At 38.1% G+C, this 20,388-nt stretch overlaps 1 pseudogene; it reads left to right on the top strand.

The window, feature by feature from the left end:
- The first annotated feature begins 232 nt into the window (after nucleotides 1–232).
- LOC139733857 (uncharacterized) lies at nucleotides 233–20,121 on the top strand (annotated as a pseudogene).
- The last annotated feature ends 267 nt before the right edge of the window (nucleotides 20,122–20,388 follow it).

The raw sequence follows: 20,388 nt of genomic DNA, 5'->3' as shown, positions 1-20,388 counted from the left end.
AAAATCTCACGGGATCCAATATTTCGACATAGCAGACCGTACTACTAGCTGCAGCATTATGCAGCTTTTATCAAGATTATACATCGTTGGTCAATAGCTGGCGCACTACAATTCTGGGGGCATAATTCCGCTGTAATTATTTGCCGAAGCGCCGAGCCAACAGCCTGTCGTCTGCAAACTATTATAGTCCTTTATCCGTCCATATTCTTGCTCTTTATACGGAAAACTAAGTATGCAAGGGGACTGGTGGTCATCGTCGAATTTCAGTGTTCCAAAAGAAAATTCTGAACAGTCTACAAGTCGATCTCTGCTGGAATCTGCAGGAGCAACCCCAAGTGTTGTTACCCTCACTGTGCACCCTTTATCGGAAGCCAACCAGCTGCATTCGCCGAGGCACGTCGGGCAGGCAGGCAACAGTGTCCTACATAGCTGCATCGAATCATCACCGTCGACACACGCATTGCAATCAGAGTTGCTTCGGTGTCGCATGTTCCGCATCAAGCCTTGTCCTAGCAGCACAGCGACGGAAGAGATTGCACATTAATCAGCAGAAAGCATCTTCTTTCCTTAATTCAACAAGTGAGTCAAGTTCTTCTTTGTTTTCAACCCCAGTCAGTCCAGCCCGTCATGAATTGTGGAACTTCGCAACCGACGTAAAATCCCTTGGAATTTGGCTGGATAGTTAACGGTTAGATTCTAAACGATAGAGTAATTTATCGTAATACTCTGGTACAAATTTGTAGTTAACGTTGGACTCTAACCGAATAACAATAAAAAGTTTTACTGGTCCACTCCTGAAAAAGTTTGGTCTTTAGAATGCTAAGTTACAGTGATTTTTACTGGTCAGGGACCGTTGGACTAGTACCTGTGTGCAGTGTTGCCACTGTTGGTTACTGTCAAACTGAGCTGAGTCTGTTTATGCTAAAGTTTTGAATAGCTAGGAATAGGATACATCTCTAAATACTAACGCTTAAATTACAAGTATTCTAACTAAACTTAACGTTAGTTAGGCTGTGTTGGTATCCTAACGGTGTTAGCTCCTAAGAATTTTATTCTTAACGTTAGACCCATCGCCACATCCCTTGGTGATTAAACCTTTGGTTGATTTATTTCTCTTGATTATTATTATGATTATATCTCTTTGCTGTCAATAAGCAATAAAATTTTCAGGATGGACTTTATTAGAACAAGACTCTAAAACAGATGTCTGATATCTAGATATATAGTGAGACTCTGCATTCATGACGACAATAATAATAGACCCCTATATGAGGGATGATCTGTATTTGGCATTTGAACTGCTGTGTTTATGAACCGCCTTTCTGTCGGAGCTTGTATTGTGTCCTTTCTTACCACCAATCAGCATTTTATATGCAGATGTATTGTTAGGACTGTACTTCCCACAGATGAGAATAGATCTTTATAGACTCTATCTTCAAATTGTACGAATGAAGTATAAAGAAAATTCGTGTAAATGAAGATCTAACAACCAAAAAACAGTTTCAAAATATGATTTTAATGTGACTATCTTACTTTGTTTGATGGCTAGTATTTCTCTATAATATACTGCACTGTTTATAAAGAGCTCTTTCTTGTTACTCAGTCAATGTATTCATCTTACGTACCACTCCAAAGAGTATGAATCATTTACTTGTTCATAAGTTTTGGGGTTTAGTAGCCATTATTATGTTGTCTTCCGCTACAACATACCATATGTTCATTGTACTGGTTAATTAGTTTGCCATACCTTGCAAATTACCTTTGCTAATTTCATTGTAATATTTTATCAGAGCTAGGCCTTGGTAGCCAGCCTGAGATAGCCGAACCTGATTTGACCTGGACTAGCTTCTTTGAGCATCGCAGGAATCATGGGTAAAATGATACAGTTGGTTGCCAGTGTTTCATTGATATTGATATCATGTTTCTTTCTGCAGTCAAGTTTACACTTATAGTTCTTTGTGTTATACAAATGGATGTTCAGCTTCTTGTTCATGTGTGTGTTTGTGTTTGCAGTGTTATTTACTATTTTCAGGTTTCATGGTCATATTGACCATAATATTTCCTTGAAAGCTATCACAATTCTACCCCTCTGTCTTAATATTCTCTTTGAGATATATACTGTGTAATCTCTCAAAACGAGACAAACCAGTGCCACAGATGAGACTGTCTTTATAGTTGTTGTTTTTGTTTGTGGTTTTGTCTAGTAAGAGGCAAGATTAAGTTGTAATTGTTCTTGAAAACTATTCAATCTCACCCAGATTCTTTGGTACCGTACCGAACATTTTTCTTCTAAATGCAACAAGCGCACTCTTTGATGTTCATTTTGCATCAGGGCAATTCCGCGGTTAGTAACGTTACATTTGAACAAATTCAGATATTTGTTTTTACTACTAAATTACCATTTATTCATTTCAAGTCAAAATTATGTCAAAAACATGTTCATCCTTCCCAGGTTTATGATACAGAAAAGAATGAATACAATCCATGAAATATTAGAATTGCTATGGCAGCTTAAAGGGCAGGTTAGTAACGTTACGAAAAAAGGACATGACAAAAAAATCAATGTCTTGTAACAAAAAGTGTGCAAAAATTCAAGTTACTTCAAACAAAGTGTTGCATTAATTTTAATTATTGCATCATGACAAATGTTCACACAAAGTTTTTGAGCAGTTCGACCAATTATTTTTTAGCTAGACCCCCAAAAGCATGGTTAGTAACGTTACGGTTAGTAACGTTACATTTGTCCGGAGTAATTCCGCAGGTCATTTCACCCTTTTGTAATTGACAAAATGTCACATGACTTCTGGAGTATTTAAATGTATTCATCTTTTACCCATTAGCAAAACTTTGAGGAAAAAATTTCAAAGGAACCCACTGTAATTTGCATTTAAGTGAATTTCAGCATCCCCAGTCCCACATGTACATTTTAAATGATGGTTTTAGATCTCGCGAAATCAATAAATACGAAAAATAAAATCTACTGAATTTGAAAGACCTTAATGATTGGTGAACATCCATGGCATTAGTTGGTACCTAAATTAAAGAGTAAGATAAAGAGGCACATTTCTTTTATCCATGTCATGTCCACCTAACTGCGGAATTGCCCATCAGTTGATTTGATTTTTCTTTTAAACTTTTATTAACATACCAGGGATTCTTATTTTTCAGCTGACCTCATTGCCTTTAGCAGTGTTGTTTTTTTTTTCTATTAAAACTACATTTTTGAAGTTTAAACTACTACTTGAATGCTTATTAATTATGTGCTGGCTTTTGATAATTCTTCTTTTCTTTGAAATGCTTTTGTGTGCATTTTTGTTTCAAAATCATTGTCTGTTAAATGCTAGACAGGTCCTTCCATGTTTTGTAACAGATTTAGGATACAGTTTTATCCATACATTTTTATTTACAGCTAGGATTTCTTTGACATCAACAGTACTCATTTGGATCCTGCTAAAAATCAGGATCCTGCAGGATCCTGCAAGGTACATTGTATAATTTTGATGCAACGCCTTAATAGGGAAGTGGATTTTCAAGCCAAATGCCTATTTTGTCATACATCTTTCTTTTTTTTTTCCATCATACAAGACTGGATAGGTGAAGTGACTTAAAACTGTTTTTTTTTTTCAGATTTCATAGCTTTTTATTTGATCTTTATATAGTCACATTCGTTTTTGTTTTTGTTTTTGTTTTTTGCTAGTATTTGAAAGATGGAGATTGCCTGTAAGCAATGATAGCATCAACACTGCAGATGTTGAAACCAAAGTGGTTTTATGAAACTGAGAAATGTCGTGTTTGTTCCAGTGTTGAACACAGTTTTAGACTGTGACTTTGCAAAGCGTAGCATGTATTGACAACTAATACAATGAGGATTGTTCCCTAGATGCACCCCTTCTCAAAGCATACAAAGTATAAAATCAATACCCTCTCATGTATCACCCAAAATACCAGTAAACAATTACTTTGTTAGGACAGTGTTCTCTCCTCACTGAGTCTTCTCGCTTCAGATCCTCTCTCTGTTTATTCCAGTGGAACGAGCTTCTCAGTTGGCAACCCATTCTAAGCTCCCAGTCATGCATACTAATCAGCATTGAGCTCTGCTTAGGTCCTTTTCACTGACATGAAGCCAGGGCCTCTTTTTTTTAAAATACTTACCATTCAAATCTATTATTTGCCCAACAGCCTAACACTTCCTGCACTGAGCTGTGTGTTGAATGGGCATCTTTTCCCCTGAATAGCCTGATAATATGCTGTAGCTGTCACAGAAAAGCCTGAATCTGTCTGGTTGCATTACCATGAGAGCGCTGATGCTTATTCCAGTGGGAATGGTGAACGTGCTGTAGGAATGTGACACCAACTACCATCCCTGGAGTCAAAGGGGGCCTCAGCTTTTAGGCATACCAACTATCCGTAACGGACATAAACCTCTTGCCCCTAACTTCATAAGTGCAGCAATCAGAGGGGTATTCAGCAACTTGTCAGTGATCAATAAGTTTCTGCTACTTTTTTTCACTCCTGCTCTTTGTTGTGAGTGACTCCGTGAATCGTAAGTACTGTACACCTGACTTTGTTATTGCTCTTGTGAATTAGATTGAACTGTGTCCTATGCCTACCCAGTGAATATGAACATGGAGGTACCTCCATGATATGAAGTACCTTAGTCCTCAGTACACTCATGGAGCTTGGAGGTCCATGGTACACTGGTGATTTAACCCATTGAAGACAAGTCCTGAGTAAACTCGGGCAGGGGTCTATGGGAATGCGTGTTGTGGCAAAGTCAGCCCTTCCTCGATAGGTTGATAGCAAAAAAACAAAAACAAACAAACAAAAACTGTGTTTGTTTGTTGATGACATTGAAACATTCCCATTTTTGATACACTACATACTTTTTATATGATTTGTATGAAACAGTAATCACAGTATTGGTATACAGTATAAATACACTGTAATAAGGCATCCTTTTTCGTGTGTACTTGGGGTGTATTAACCCCAACGCTTTTGGCTTTGAAACAAGAGTAAAAAGGGGAAAAAACATACGCAACAAAAATTGTGACCCCCCCCCCCCCGCCATTAGCCCACAGCCTGTCTATACCTTTTATCTCTGTTTTCTTATTTCCTTTGTACAAGTAAACAGTTAAATATGGCATACATGCCTCAGAACATGTAAACATCTTCCATTCAGACATAGAATCATCCATCATGTTTAAAATCCATCATATGCCACAAGTGTGCAAAGGAAATCTGTAGCTGAAGTTTTAGTCCTCAATGTGTGTTTACATTATTTTATGCCCATATGCATATGGGAGTGTGCCAAGCTTGATAAGATTTGTAGTCATTCCTGTGTCAATACATCCTATCCAATGTCAATGATCCCATTGTGCAAAGTGTGCCTGCGAAGTAGCGTGGAATTTTTCAGGTTGTGGGTATCATGACCTTATCACTGGCAGGCAGACTTTAGCTTGAATTCAATATGATATGAAGATCCTTGAGGCCCTTGACAACAGAAGCTGCCAAGATCTCCCAGACTTTGGGCGGATAAAGGTGTTTGCATTTCTGCGAAGTCTCACCTTTGCCGAGATGTATTCCATTTCTTGTAAGTTTGTTTTTTTCTTTCTTCCTGATCTTCCCACAGCCTTTGTTTGCATACTGATACCTTACAAATCCCCAGTGACCTGACATAATGCACATTTTACCTTCAGGGTTTTATGTCTTGCTCCCTACTTTAAGAATCCACCTTACTACGGTTTCGAGGAATGCACTCTTCACAATGGCAAGAAGGCTCGTGGTAGAGATGTTGGTAAATGCTGTATTGGTAAAGTGACTGGACATGCTGAGAGGCTGGTGATGGTACTCGAGCCACAACATGGTAGCACTTGCAGACATGAACAACAGTCGCCATCCCAGCGGCAACGGTCGCAACTACTTCAAGGGCTACCTTGTGAAGGTGGCGGACTCGGGCATTACCTTCACCCGAAACTATTCGCCCGTGGGTCCACGGGACTCCAACCAGCTGAAGAACAGCATTGACAACCCAGCCAACTCCCTGCGCCGCAGTGCATCCATTTTACCGATAGTTGCCTACCCAAAGACGACAATCACTGATTGGAACTCAAACAAGTAAGTTTCATGGGAATAAACAACCCAAACAAATCTTTTCAGTCACATGATGTATTTTTGAGATCCATTCTCTTTCTTTCGTGGGAATTTACAATGATAGTGATCTGTATTGTGGTGTTGACGATATCTTTACAGATATCCCATAGAGCCAACATTTTTGTAAAGAAGGAGTGAGGGAGGGAGAGAGAGAGAAGGGGGGGGCAGGGGGAGATGAAAATGTCCCTATTTTTTCGGTTTATTTGGTGTTTTTTTTTTTTTTTTTTTGTTCCTGCTGAGCCCTGCAAAAATGCTTTGCTATCAAATACAAATTGTAGCACAGTGTACTCTTGGCAGGGATTGTTATGTGTGCCAGCAGATAGTGTCGTACAATTTTGTATATGTGTGTTGAATGGCATTTTTCACCAGGATGAAAGAAATACCCAGTCAGTGTCACCTCGTTCTGGGTGTGAGCAGTACATTGGGTGGTAATCTCATTGAGCTATTACATCTCAGTGGCAGTGTCATTAAAATCTGTTGTTTTAGGTTCCTGTACTGGATGTCAGCATCTGTAGCAGAATGGGTAGAATACATTACATGTGATGCACATTGTATGAAAAATATGAATGTCTGCATTCTTCGTCATCGAGCAATGTTACATGTATTATGCGCCATATCTTTGAGTGTCAGCTATTTTTCTCTCCTTTTTGGTTTTACATTTAATGTGTGTTTACACCTGGTATGGTCAACAGACTTTTTTGATACTAGCATTAGGAAAAAATAATTTTGTGTGAAGTACTGTTTGGACATCGATCCACTGTAGAACCAACTGTCAGGGCAAGCCTGTCTAAAAGTTATGAGAATCTGATGGACATGAAGACAAGGCATCACAGTTTTATGTTCAGTGGGCATTTGTACACTCATATCAAACAATTACACTGCATGTACAATGATTGACATACAGTGTGTCTTCTACTATCCTTCATAGTGTAACAGCAATTATTATAATGGTGATCACATTTCATATACCTCCAGATTCAGTCACAGGCTATTCAAGCCCATGCATTAGACTGTTTTGATGTTGCCATGACAACACACTCTGGAATCTTCCCAGCAGGTGTGTAGGAAGGTGATGGTGTTTTGTGGGTGAAATGTACAGGAAGGAGATTTGCAAGAAAACCACAATGCATATTGTAGGAGGTGATTTCTCTCTCATCACTCACCATTTCCATAGCAACCCCCACCCGTCTCGGGTTCCTTGTTTGGCCACCCACGGATGTTACTTTATGAATTGGCTTATAATTGCATCTCCCTGTTTTCAAAGACACAGTGTGAGGTGATTTTATGCCTGCTTTGTACTGTTAGCGCACAGCAAACCCCATGAGATTTGCAACAATAGTTTGAAATAGCTTCAGCGAAATTCATATTGTATTCATCGGTGCTTAACATGCAGCAATTGTAGCCAAAAGGGATGGTATGGTATTGGTTGAGATGAGGATTGGGCTTTTAACTTTTTGCAAGATACTGAAAATCAATTATGAAGCGTCACTCTAGCAAAGAAATCTATTAGGAATTCAAAGTTTATTTGATGAAAATCGGTTTTGAAATGGCTGACATATAACTATACGAAAAAGAAAATTTAAAGCAAAACATTCCTAATAAAAGGTCGGTCCCACCTTTTATAAGGATATCCCTGTTTTGGATATACTGAGTCAGTCATTTCAAAATCGATTTTCATCAAAGAAACTTTGACTTCCTCATAGAATTGCATGCGCTTTCATATTTCAAAAGAGGTTTCTCATTATCTCACACACAAAAAAGTTGGAAACAGGAAACCCCATCTCAACCAAAACTAGGGCCTTTCATCAATTTAACACAAACCTTTTAAAAGGGACTGTACAGTACTGGTTGAGGTGGGGATTCATGTTTTGAACATTAATTAGAAACCTCTTATGAAATGTGAAAGAGCATGTGATTTTAAGAAGGATTTTGATGAAAATTAGTTTTCAATTGGCTGAGATATCCAAAAAAGTGATAATGATAAAAGGTGACAGGCCACGCCTTCTATTAGGATCTCTTTGTTTCACTTTTTTTGTCGTTGATATCTCAGCCATTTCAAAACCGATTTTCATCAAGTAAACTTTTGATACTCCTTAGAATTGCATGCTCTTTGACATCTCGTAGAGTGGTTTCTGAATAATCTCGCAAAACATTAACAGCTAAATCCTCTCCTCAACCAGAACTGTAGACACCCTTTAAACTGCCCTTGTAAAGTTTGTTTCAACAGACTTGTAAAGGTGTAGCTGGATTTTGAAAAAGACAGTAAGTTTAATGTACAATTCTCAAAATACCATGAACAGCATTGCAGTGGTAGTGTGCAAATCAAAGATGCCTGCAAACAACTAGACCTCTAACCATCAGTTCAGGGCTCGACATTAATTTTTATTTTACTCTATTTGCCAGTTCATCCCATTTTAATCTTTGAATGTGACCCAAAAAAGAAATACATGTAGGGCCACCTAAATGAAATTTAGGGCCACCTCCCTAAATGAAATTTAGGTGGCCCTATGAAAAAAAAAAAATTTAAGAAATATGTGACCGTGCATCACAAAATGAACAAAAAGTTGCACGCACTGATTTTGTGTGAAGACTGAAAATAGATGAAAAAGGTCAATTTGGTCAATCTTGACTTTTTTACATTTTCTGAAAGAGCAAACTTGTCTTCTTCTACATTATGCTAAAATTTGATATCATAAAATGAACAGGAAAGTGTGTTTTTTAAGCAGTTTATCTCGAACACTTTTCGGTAGAATAGTGTGATTAGGTGTGTCTTTAGAGTCCCCTTTTCATTTCTTAAAAACCTTGTACACACTCTTCACTCGCAACTCTTGTAACTTTTGAAAGAATGGTGCTACTACTTTGAAAGTTGGCATTAATCATGGACAGAGTGTGTTGATAAGGCATGCTTAATTTCAGTTTTATCTGATAATCTCTTCATTGTTGTTATGCCAAAGTAGTTTACATCATGTGTTTTGTCCCATTTATCGCACAGCCAGCACAGCTTGGTAACGATTAAGCTCTTGAATCTAGACACTGTACTTCAGAGCCTATTTTCTCAGTTCACACTTTTCCTGAGTGTGTGTTTTCTTTCCAATATTTAGATAGGTTTAATAGGAAAAGTCCATTTGATTTGAGTTAAAAGTCTGCTCAGAATATGCTCTTAACTATTAATTTCATGTCTGGCGACTTTCTGTTTGTTTTGTGATGCAAGGTCACATGTGATATAACAATTCATTTTGAATTTTCACTGTGCAACATCGTCACCAAAAAATTGCCTTCGTGGAAATTTAGTGGCCCAACATCAATATTCAGTGGCCGAGGCCACCCCTAATGTCTAGTTTTTTCCACATCTACATAATTATAATGATGCAGCAAACTTTCATCAGTTCGGGTCATCGCACAATTGGAGATTTAGGCTTCTACCAACCTCTGGTGACGTGCTGGCTAGCTTTTGTCCACTCCTGTGGACTTTCATACTTTGCCACTGAATATTGTGAATACATATCTTTCATGAGCACTTTTGGGTGCTTTTTTTGTTTGTTTTATTATCATCTTTTATTTTCATATGCTTATGGGACCACTCGGCTTTTGAAAACTCAGTCAAACTGTCATTTCAGAACTTGTTCAAGGCAAATACGGCTGTGAGCCTAACTGGTTCAAGATGCATGGTTTGCATATGAATAGAAAGTCACAGTGCAAGGCTATTTGATCGCATCTGGGACTCAGTCACCTTAACTTTGTTAGTTGTTTTTAAAGGTGGGAATGTGTCAACCTTCCCACAGGTGTGTGTATTGTGGCGCATACAGTTTGTTGTTTGCCTGAACAATCCAATGTGTCGATGGTCCATTCTTTTCAGTTCTCTCCTCTATGAATTACCCTTTATCCCCACCACAATAGAATCCCAAATGTCGCTTTGTGTCAATGCGCCCGGGCATGGCCTAGGGGGGCTCAGCAGTAGTTCCCCCCACATCAGGAGTTGAATTCAGGGATTTGAGGGAACAATTGGTGGTTGCTTCTAGTATTGGATTGACGCTTAGCACCACATGGATGGCAAAGGCTGCCAGGGGCTGTGTAGACCATTGGATTTCACTGACGTCTGCCGGTCTACAAGGCCTCTTGAAGTGCATGAGATCACAGAGGTTGCATTCCACTGTCTGAACTTGTGAAATAACTGGAGAGCCCAAGGCATTTTGAATGCACCAGTCTTGCCAGTTGGAAATTGAGAATGAATTACTCTTATACTGGATGTATAGCCTCGTTGTGTCGCACAAGTGCACTGTGTGAGCATAGTCTAGAATCTGTAAGTGCAATTGTACTCCTCATCAGGACTGATTTTCAGGACTCAGGCCTGCTTTCAATCCTTTCAAGATCTATTGAGGCCCCCTGTCAAGTCTTCACACCATGGATTAGCAGTGGAGAGAGCCATTTTGCTACTGTGCTTTTACTGATAGATCCATTGCAAAAATATGTGATCGACATCGGAGCTGTGCAATACATTCAGCAGTCTGTGCTTTTTCCATTTAATAACTCAGTCATTTCTCTGTTGAAAGTGATAATTGCACTTTAAGTGATGGTTGCACTTTAAGTGAGTATCAAAGGGAACAATCAGGAAGATGGATGGTTTGGTCTGTGATGGTCAACAAGAAGCAATTCTCCCACACCAACACATTCCTTGACTTGACCTTGATTGACACCCATGTCCAAGGCTCATTTAAAAAGTGGCACTCTGCTGGAACTGAAGAATTGGGTAACATGGTCAGTGGACTTTGACCAGAGTTTGTTTATCTCGAACTGTCAAACAAAAGAGATATCCAGCCCAGGCTACTGCTGGTAATAAAAGTAGATCACAATGTTTCGTCTGGCATATCGACACCGCAACCGTGACACCCAGAGTGCAGGAGGAGCTCGACACCAACATGTCGTATACTACACTATGGAGGATGGCAGAAGAGTGCTCACTAGTGTACCAGTCCTGTGAGTATATAATTTAAATTATGTGTCATACTAGGACTCTACCTGTACCTGTCAATGCTCTTTTAACATTGGATAGGTATGTTCATTTGACATTTGGGTAATTCCATGGGGTTGGGACTGAAATTGTGACATACAAGTTGAAAATTCAAGTTGGATAAATTGAAATTTCCTTTTCCCCCCTGATTTGTTACTCCCATTCTTCAACATATTCCACTAGAAATCTGTTTATTACTTCGCACACTTTCAGTCAGCATGGGTAAACAGGTATGGCAAAATACCTATGTTACACGGACTTCATTTGTTGACATCCTTCATCATTTTGTGTTCAGAAATGATAACAATGAACACATCCACGTTTTTTTCATCCATAGCACATCAACATGTTATTTAACAGGTGCATGAGATCATTATTAGTAAGATTGTATGTTCTGATGTCAACTGCAAGCCACTTTTATTAACATATTTTTTTTCTACAAACCATTAACAATTTCAATCAAAGGTTTAACTTTTTCATCAAGAGTGATACAATGACAATATTCTTAAAAGCACCACAATTGAAGCAAGTGATTTGTATGGGTATTCAAGTGAAAACATGATTTTATTGTTATAATCAGGGGTTTTCAGAGAACAACCTCGCCTACGGTGTACGTTACACGGACAGTATGTCTTTGTAACATAGGTACACTACGACATACAGCTGTATCACCTGATTTCCTTTATTGTGGTGTGAGATGTTAAAACCTACACATATAGACTTTATGTATGTTCCCACAAGTAACACTATTGTAACAGTTCTTTGGAATTATATCTACTGCACACCTGTGGAACAATACCTACAGTTGTACATGTATGTTACACAGACTTCAATTCTTTGTAACTCTGATATGAAAGAAGGCAGACTTAATCAGAAGAAGAAGAAGAAAGTAAAAGCTTTACACAATTTGACCTAATATACACTAACAACATCATCAACTAGTTGTCAACTAACTAAGAAAACTAATAAAGAGAAATCAGACAAGTCGTCTTGTCTTCTCCATGTTCTTTGTTTGAAATTAATTTCTGCTCTTTTGTCCAATGTCCATTTAGCCCTCGATTTTTGTTTTTCTTCTGTCCATTTTCCCTCTGTGCAGTTTTCTTCTTGTCTAGTTTGTTACATTCGCTCTTCTTGGGTGTTGCTTTGTCGGCTTATTCGCTCTTCTTGGGTGTTGCTTTGTCGGCTTCCTCTCTGTTTATGGAGTGCTGTGGATGTGTCCTTTTCACTCTTTCATGTAGTTTAACACGTAGCGGTGGTAGAGGAGGAGCCATGGCAGATTCATCAAAAAACTGAACAAAAGGTGTAAAGAGAAATAGAATAAAAAAATTAAAAGAAAATTTTTGTCGGGGTTGACTATATATTCCTGTTGATGTATCTGTGTGTTTATGAATGGAATTAAATAATTTTAACAATTTTGCTTACATTTCTACCTCTTGGCATACCCATTAGCTAGAGTTCCATGTGTACCTCCCACCAAAATTGAAAAAAAAATGGGTTATGCTTAAAATGATGTAAATATTAATAATAATAATATAGCATGTAAAACATAGGAAAACATCATTTTCATACTCTATGCTAAAAACTTGTTTTCAGATGCAAGCTACACTGTAGGAAGGGCAGGTCGCTGCCCCCAGTGTCCTAGCTAAGGTTAGGGCTAGGGTCAGGGTTACGTTTACGGTTATGGTCCTTAATAGACTCCCAAAACAATACTAGGCCCTATTTTATATTCATCCCCCATCGAAATTGTCGCCCTCTTTTTGAATGATAGTGTAGAGCAATAATAGTCCAATTTTGATTGGGGTTCATAATTTTATTGAAGCCTTTCCTACCCACTACCCACCCAAACTGAATAGGACACTGGCATTTTAGCTTTGAGACTTCACAGTGGGTGAACATGGAATGGAAATGGTGAATCCTTGTGAAATGTTAACAACTTCATCAGAGCATCTAACAGGTCAGTGAAATCTTGGAAGGAAAACATTGACATTTTCGAAGTAAATCTGTTAAAGAGAAAGAATTTCACAGCTCCTAGTTCCCTCAATATCACCAGCAAAATAAGGCAAACTCTATTTCTCTAGTTCAGATGCAGTCTGGACATCTACGTTTTCCAACTAGTATAGTGATTAATACTAACTCTAGCACGTCTACCGTGGTAGATACCTAATGACAAAAGGGTCCAAAAATTCACAATAATCGGGAGGTAAAACAATTTTATATTGCAGTGAAGATACACTGATATACTTTTGTATGGTTTTCTAAGAGAGGAATATATGCTCCTTTTGCAGAGACCGGCATGGACGGAAAATTTGGCAATCAAAATTATGAACATGAACCTGTAACAAATATCTCAGTATGTGGGACTACAGTATCATCATCCACGGTATTTTTGGCCAGTTCAGAGGTTTAGATGTCATTTTTTTTCCTGTAATAGAGTTACAGAATATGACAAATGTTATTATTTTCGTAAAATAGCGTAAAAGCTTACCAATTGACATCAGAAACATTAAAACTCCTGTACCTACGTTACATGGACAACGGCAGAAAAACAGATCTTGCGCTGTCCAGGTAGGTGTATATTGGCTGTGAGTAGTTTTTCTGCCATTGGGGGAGGACTGCCAGTGACATGAATATGATTGCTGAAGTTAGTAGCTCTTCTTTTTATCGCAAGACGCGTCTTTCCTTACCTACGTTACACAAAGAGGCCGGACATCGCACTGAAGTACAGTGATATGTTCCGTATTTTCTCGTTTATTTGGAAGATTTTGCTGCTAATTGTGGGATAAGAATACTCCTGAAATATAAATCTCATTATAGAAATAAAGTTTCTAATCATATTATGATTGGAAGTGTATGTAAAACCATGCTATACCTATGTTACAACAAAAATTGCCATGGACATCATTTGTACATAGGTATGAGGTTGCTTGAAGATGCTCTGGTGTTCTTATTTTGTTACAAATGTTCATGTGCCTTATAGTCTTTGTAGAAGTCACCTTGCCTCTCTTAATTATGATAGGCATAATGCTGAAAGGTTGTATATATATTCCTGTTTTACATTGCCATGAAAATGGCATATATTTATGTCACAACATAAACCACAAAAAACCATGGGACATCATTAGTGAAACAGTCATAGACAAAATACATTTGTACACAGGCTTATTTTTTTTTCATCAAATAATTCTTCACACATTTCTCTCCAAGAATAACTGCAAACCACGGACAATTATTTGATAAATTTTTCAGATGTATGACTTTTATTCCCTATACAACATGAAAATCTAGAGAAGACCCAACCCCATGGAATGACCCATTTATATGAGGTTCAATAAACATTGATCTGAAAGTATGGGACTGGCAGAGGATTATCCCATGAGAAGAAATGTTTTCATGGTCTACACATGATATGAAGAAATTAAAACTTGTAACAGGAAAACTGCTTATCAAAGTTTGATGAGGTCATCCCATGAGACTGACACTGTTCTCATAATTCGCATAATACGGTGGCATCAAATTTTCAGGCCCAATATAATGTACACCTCGATCTGAGGTACAATGTAAGCACTGCGTGTGCTGCAGCACACATAATATTTCGTGTGGGAAAAAGATAGTACAAGGTCATGTGTCAAGTCACAGTAAGAAAAACACCGGTGTGCTGTCAGTGATATTTTGTGACACAATTCACACTCCGATCCCACATGCATAATTTCTGTGAAGTTTGAATTACCACCCTGAATGATGTGCACCAATTTTTTTTTTTTTTTTTTGTACCAGGTACATAATTTGCATTCACTTGAATTCCTGTCCCAAATACTATCCAGTGCGTATTTCACTGTAGAATGAATGCTGCCCAGAGACCTCTTTAATACTTTTTCAGTTCCATGCCTGTCGTCACCTTTGAGGTTTGAATTTATTACTCAACTTACCCTGTGTTTCAAAATGTGATACCAAGTGAATGTTACACAATTGATTTAACTGTAACTTAATCAATGCATTGCTATCCACATACTGACATGAAATATTGAACTTTGGTACTTGTGGGATACATGCTAGTACCTTGGACCTTGTCTAGCTACAATGTACACTGTAACAATGTGCCTGTGCTATATGTTCAAGAGAGAGAGGAAAAAAAAGAAAAAGTCAACATTTAACCATAAGAAACAACTGTTTGATTGCCATAGTAGCTGTGAATGCTTGTCAGCAGAGTCAAAATGTGAATAGAGACCTGTACTATGGGACAATTGTGCGAATTGCAGACTGTTTTATATCTTATATTAACCTCTAATCAAGGCTGCACACTAACCCATTTTTTCTACTGGTCGGACCTGTCCATGTCGGACCAGAATTAGATACCAAATTTTTCTACTTTTTAACTGGTGTGGACATAAAATGTACTTGTTGGCATGTTCTGTTTTTTCAACTGGACCCCAATAATATTGTGTTGTTGTTGTTGTTGTTGTTGTTGTTGTTTTTGTTGTAGCGGTCATGTTAGACCAGTAAATTAATCTTAGCAATTCCTGAAAAGTTAATGACGTGAATCAGTCAGATCTGTGTCAGTTTTAAGTGTTGCATAATAGTGCACATTGTTTGTCAATTTTGTAGGCACACAGGACTGTTTTCTTCACCTTTTGGCACAGATGTCTTGAAACTTATTGTAAATGAACAGGGGTTTCCAATTAAATCCCCTTATCCTCTACTTATTAGCATGGATGATTGGTACATATGTCTAGAAAGAAACAGCCAGTGAAAAAAGAGTGCCTAGTCCCCTAAAACCCTTTTGCCACACCATGCTACAGTATATCACTGTTAGACTCGGGGCCCCAATTTGGCCAACAACTTACTGTGAGGTTAAGTATGGGGATGTATAGAAATGTATGATAATAACATAAATTGTTTATTTTTGCACTAAAAAGCATACAAACTTTTTATTGCCGGTTGAGCCAACTCCCTCAGTTTTCGATGGCGGTAAATAATCACATTGAGTGATACTTAACTATTAAACAGGTGACAGCACAAACTGTTGCTGCCTTCTCATCCACGGAAAATGATATTCATGTTCGTACATCATCTGTATTTACACTTTCAAATGGATTGTCTGACTTCCACCAAACTTCACGAAGATGTTCCTGTATATTTCTATTCTATCACTGAATCCACCTTTATTTTGCTTAAATTCCCCATCAGTGAGGCAAGTCTCTAGAGGTAAAAATGACTAGTACATGGACATACATTGTAGACAAGAAGTAGAGCAGATGAGGATAGCAGACATTTTGATTAGACTGGAAAGTGGGTATCAGCAGTGACAGACCTTTATTTAATGCAAACACTTTAAGATTGCAAAATTTGATATAATGAAAGATATCTGATGCTTGAACCATGTATACTTTGTTCCAGAACTGAAGATAAAATTTAGCATTGTGAGAACTGATAGTGAATGTCAATATCTCTCACCCACTACTGTCAATGGAACAGTCTTGTGGGTTTATCACACGTTGCCATTGAAGCTAATGAATATTCATAAGAGGGCTCTTTCATTATCCATGCTTTTCACTCCACCTTGTGTTTTGTAGGTTACTGGGCTTCATGAATAATAGAAAGTGTATTCAGCTTGTGAGGCTTATCCCGAACAAACAAGATCGTGAGAAGCAGATTCAATAGGAGGCAGCAAGGTGAATACACAGTTTTAACGGGGGAACAGCGAAAATGAAGCGGTGGTGCATAATCCACAGTTATATTCGCTGCCAAGTAGATTGGATGTCGCTGGAGTGTGATGGTTGCTTGTGATGCCTAGCTGTGATGGCTGCCTGGTGTTCTGCTTCTCCCAAGGCATCATGGATTGAAGTTTGTGGAGCATCATTTCGTAGCATCATTCTGTGTCTGAAGTGATGGTTGTGCTGGTGTTACCCTCAACATCTTTCTGTTGCCAGTCAGGCTTGTATCATGGTAACTGCAAAGGCTGTACGTTGTTGTATGGTTTGGAGAGCATCGCCCAAGAGAGTATTGATTTCAGCTGTGAATAGGGTTTGCTGTAAAGATAATAGGAGCTCATTGTGAGCCATAAAGAATGTACAGGGTAGGTCTTTTTTGCATTGCATTCATGGGGGATTAAAGACGTGCGTTGATGAGCATTTGAAAAGAACATTACCAAAGCCAACCCTCCCCTGAGTTCCTTAGAAAGTGCAGATCGACATTCTTAATAGTGATACCAGTAATTGTAGTTGGTGGCCATCTATCTTTGTAGACAGACTTGTAATCGAGTGTGTTCTTTTCATCATTGATCACAGATCATCTGTGTTAGAACATTTATTAATTGCCATCAAATTGGGCACAAGCTAAGTGCAGATGTCATGCCATTAAAACTGCCGTCAGGAAAATCTTCCTTGAAGAGTTTATGTAGTTGTTTTCCACTGCAATGTTGATGGATGGCATTCAGATTACTACATAATGTCGAGAAGTTATCAAATTTTTTAGAATGGTACAGTTGATATACTTGTTATATATACCACGAAGGGTAGACATACTAGCTAGTGCGTAAAACACTCCAAGCCACCATGCAGTGTCTACAGGAGTGAAAGTTGAACACTCATGGGTTTAATTTGTTGACCGGATAATAGAAATGCAAACTGAATTTTTACACAACTTCTATACTGCAGGCAGAATAATGCAAATGTTAATGGCTCTTCTTCGTAACCTCTTGACCACTGCCTTTGCTGTTCAAGGGTCACATAGTTCATATCTAGTTTCTAGTAAATTGCAATGTTTATATTTTTGATGTTCAAACGATTGCTAAAATGTGCTGAAGCTACTGGACAGTATTGTAATGAGACACAGGATCTAGAGACGGAAGACAACCATGACATCATTTACCAATCTTAAAAATTGTGTCACAACTGCCCTTTATTTCAGTAGATACGCTATGAATCTGATGATGATTTGGCAAGGGACACGGTCTCTTTCAACCTCTTTGATTTGGCAATGTCCATAGAATGGCAGTGTAGATGCGCTTGAGAGTTTCTTCCATCATAGCTCTTCATGTGTTCCAAAGTTTACTCCATGAATGAGTTAATTTACTTCTTGTTTGCCCACATCTATCCATCTAAACATTAACTTGAGCACATTCAACTTGAGTGGATAGTGTGTTGATGCCATGTTTCAAAGTTCAACCCTCTTCATAATGATATCACAACAGATTAAAGGGCCATTAACACCATTTTTTTGAATGAGCAGATTAGAAAAAAAAAGAAGATTAAGTTTTATCAGTGTGTATAGTTAAATGAAAAAAGTAGGGAAAAAAGTAGGACACACATAGTGTGCAGCTTTGTACTTACCAGAGTTCAGAGTCTGAGTTTTGTCTGGCAGTTGTATCAGTTATCTTTCTAACATACAGCATAAGTACCAGTATGCTAAGCAGGGGAAGTTACTGCAGTGGATAATGGAAAGCACAAAGCAGCTTTGCCGGACTTGTGCTTGTCAAGGAGAAATGCAGTGCCTGTGTGAAGTTTTCTTCCTTAGTGAATTATCCAGGTTGCATGACACTTGCTGTTCTGTCAGTGGCTGTGGAGTCATCGCGTTTTGCTACGACTCGAGATGAAGAAGGAACTGTATTTGATAGCAGATTGCTTTCACCTCTTTGTGGGTTACTCCCCTGACTGTTTTGTAGACTGTTCACACCTACTTTGATGGCAGTATTACTAGCAGAAAAATAATGCCTACTCTTTCCACAATGAGTATACGCTTACCCATTCTGAACCAGAAATGGTATATGGATGTTCTCGACTCACAATATCAAGAAGCTTTGTCAAAGGATAAGAGGTGGAAGAGGAAAGGAAAGAACAGGTTTGTACTCTACAGAGCAGTCGCAATATGGCTTCTGTGTACAATACTCTCTGTTTATACTGTCATGTGTAACATTTTCTCTAGAGTTTAACCAAGTGTTCAAGTTTTGTAGGCTTCATGATGACATTTTAGATTTTGTTGCTCATCCATTTGACAACAAGCATGCTATTAAAATGCTTTGTTTGTTCTGTTTTCTTTATTGTGCATACCATTTTCAAGTCATAATTGACATGAATTTGCCTTCAAGAATTTGTTGCTTTGTTTTATGTACTTGCCATATTGCCATTTTGAATTTATAATGTTGTTTGGAATGGTTTTGGCCTTTATTTCTACATGTTGTTATCCATCGGCGTCTTATCAATCATTTGACAATAACTGGCTATTCAAGTTATTGATCTTGCTAATACATTTCAATTCCTTGCCCTATTTTGTGTTCACTGTTTAAATTGTTTGAGATTCTTTGAGATTTACATGTAAATGTTGTTGAAATCTGGCAGTGCTGGAGAATTTGTCTTCTTTTAGGTGTCTTGCTCCCAAAGAATTAAATCAAGGTAAACATGTTACATACTATGTAAGAATTTATTCACAGTACACACAGTTGACAAACTAAAAATCAATTTGCCACTTGTGTCTCAAAATCACATTGATACAGTTTATCAAAAGGTTCACAGTCACATAGCAGATATTTTTTTTTGTCTGTTCTTTTTATAGTAAACACCTAAATAGAGACATCTGCATTGTATCTATTTTTTTGTCTATGTAGCATTTACTCTTCTCCAATTACTCAGTAATTTTGCGAATGATATCATACAAAAACTGCTATGAACTGAATATAGGTTATTAGAATGTGTCCTGTTCTGTTTTTGAATAGCATTTCTGGATTTGTTTGTATCCTTATCCCTCATATATTATTCTTTCCATAATGCTCAGCTCAAGCAACACTCACTACTCAAACCAAGAACCTCCTCCCAGCAGCTCTCATCCACCCGCCGGCAAGAGTGGGCCGAGTGCAGACATCAGCCGGCAGATGTCCAGCGATGACCTCCGGCACTTAGAGAGAAAGCTTGAGAGGGAGAGGGAGAAGAGACTCCACACAGAGCCCCCGCCCCCACGGTTAGACACCAGAGGTGAGTAGGTGGGGGCTGGGGGGGGGGGGGGAAGGGGTCCCAATGTATCATAGCCTTTACAACTGACAAGTTTTATTGCAAAATGAGCTAAGCGCCATTTTGAAACATTTCAAAGTAAGTCCATTATCAGATAGAGCAAAATCAAACCTTTCCAGTAATACCTCACTTGTGACATAACAAGGAATATTCTAGAAGTTATGATTAAAATTATGCTGTATTTTCTTATAATTCTATTTTGTTTTTAGCAGCTTTAATCACAAATATCTC

The sequence above is a fragment of the Diadema antillarum genome, unplaced genomic scaffold, assembly GCF_040938485.1.
Source record: "Diadema antillarum isolate AM-2024a unplaced genomic scaffold, OU_Dant_1.0 seq00000501_RagTag, whole genome shotgun sequence".
NCBI lineage: Eukaryota > Metazoa > Echinodermata > Echinoidea > Diadematoida > Diadematidae > Diadema > Diadema antillarum.
Note: the sequence above shows the minus strand (reverse complement) of the source record. Positions and strands in the feature narration are given on the sequence as shown.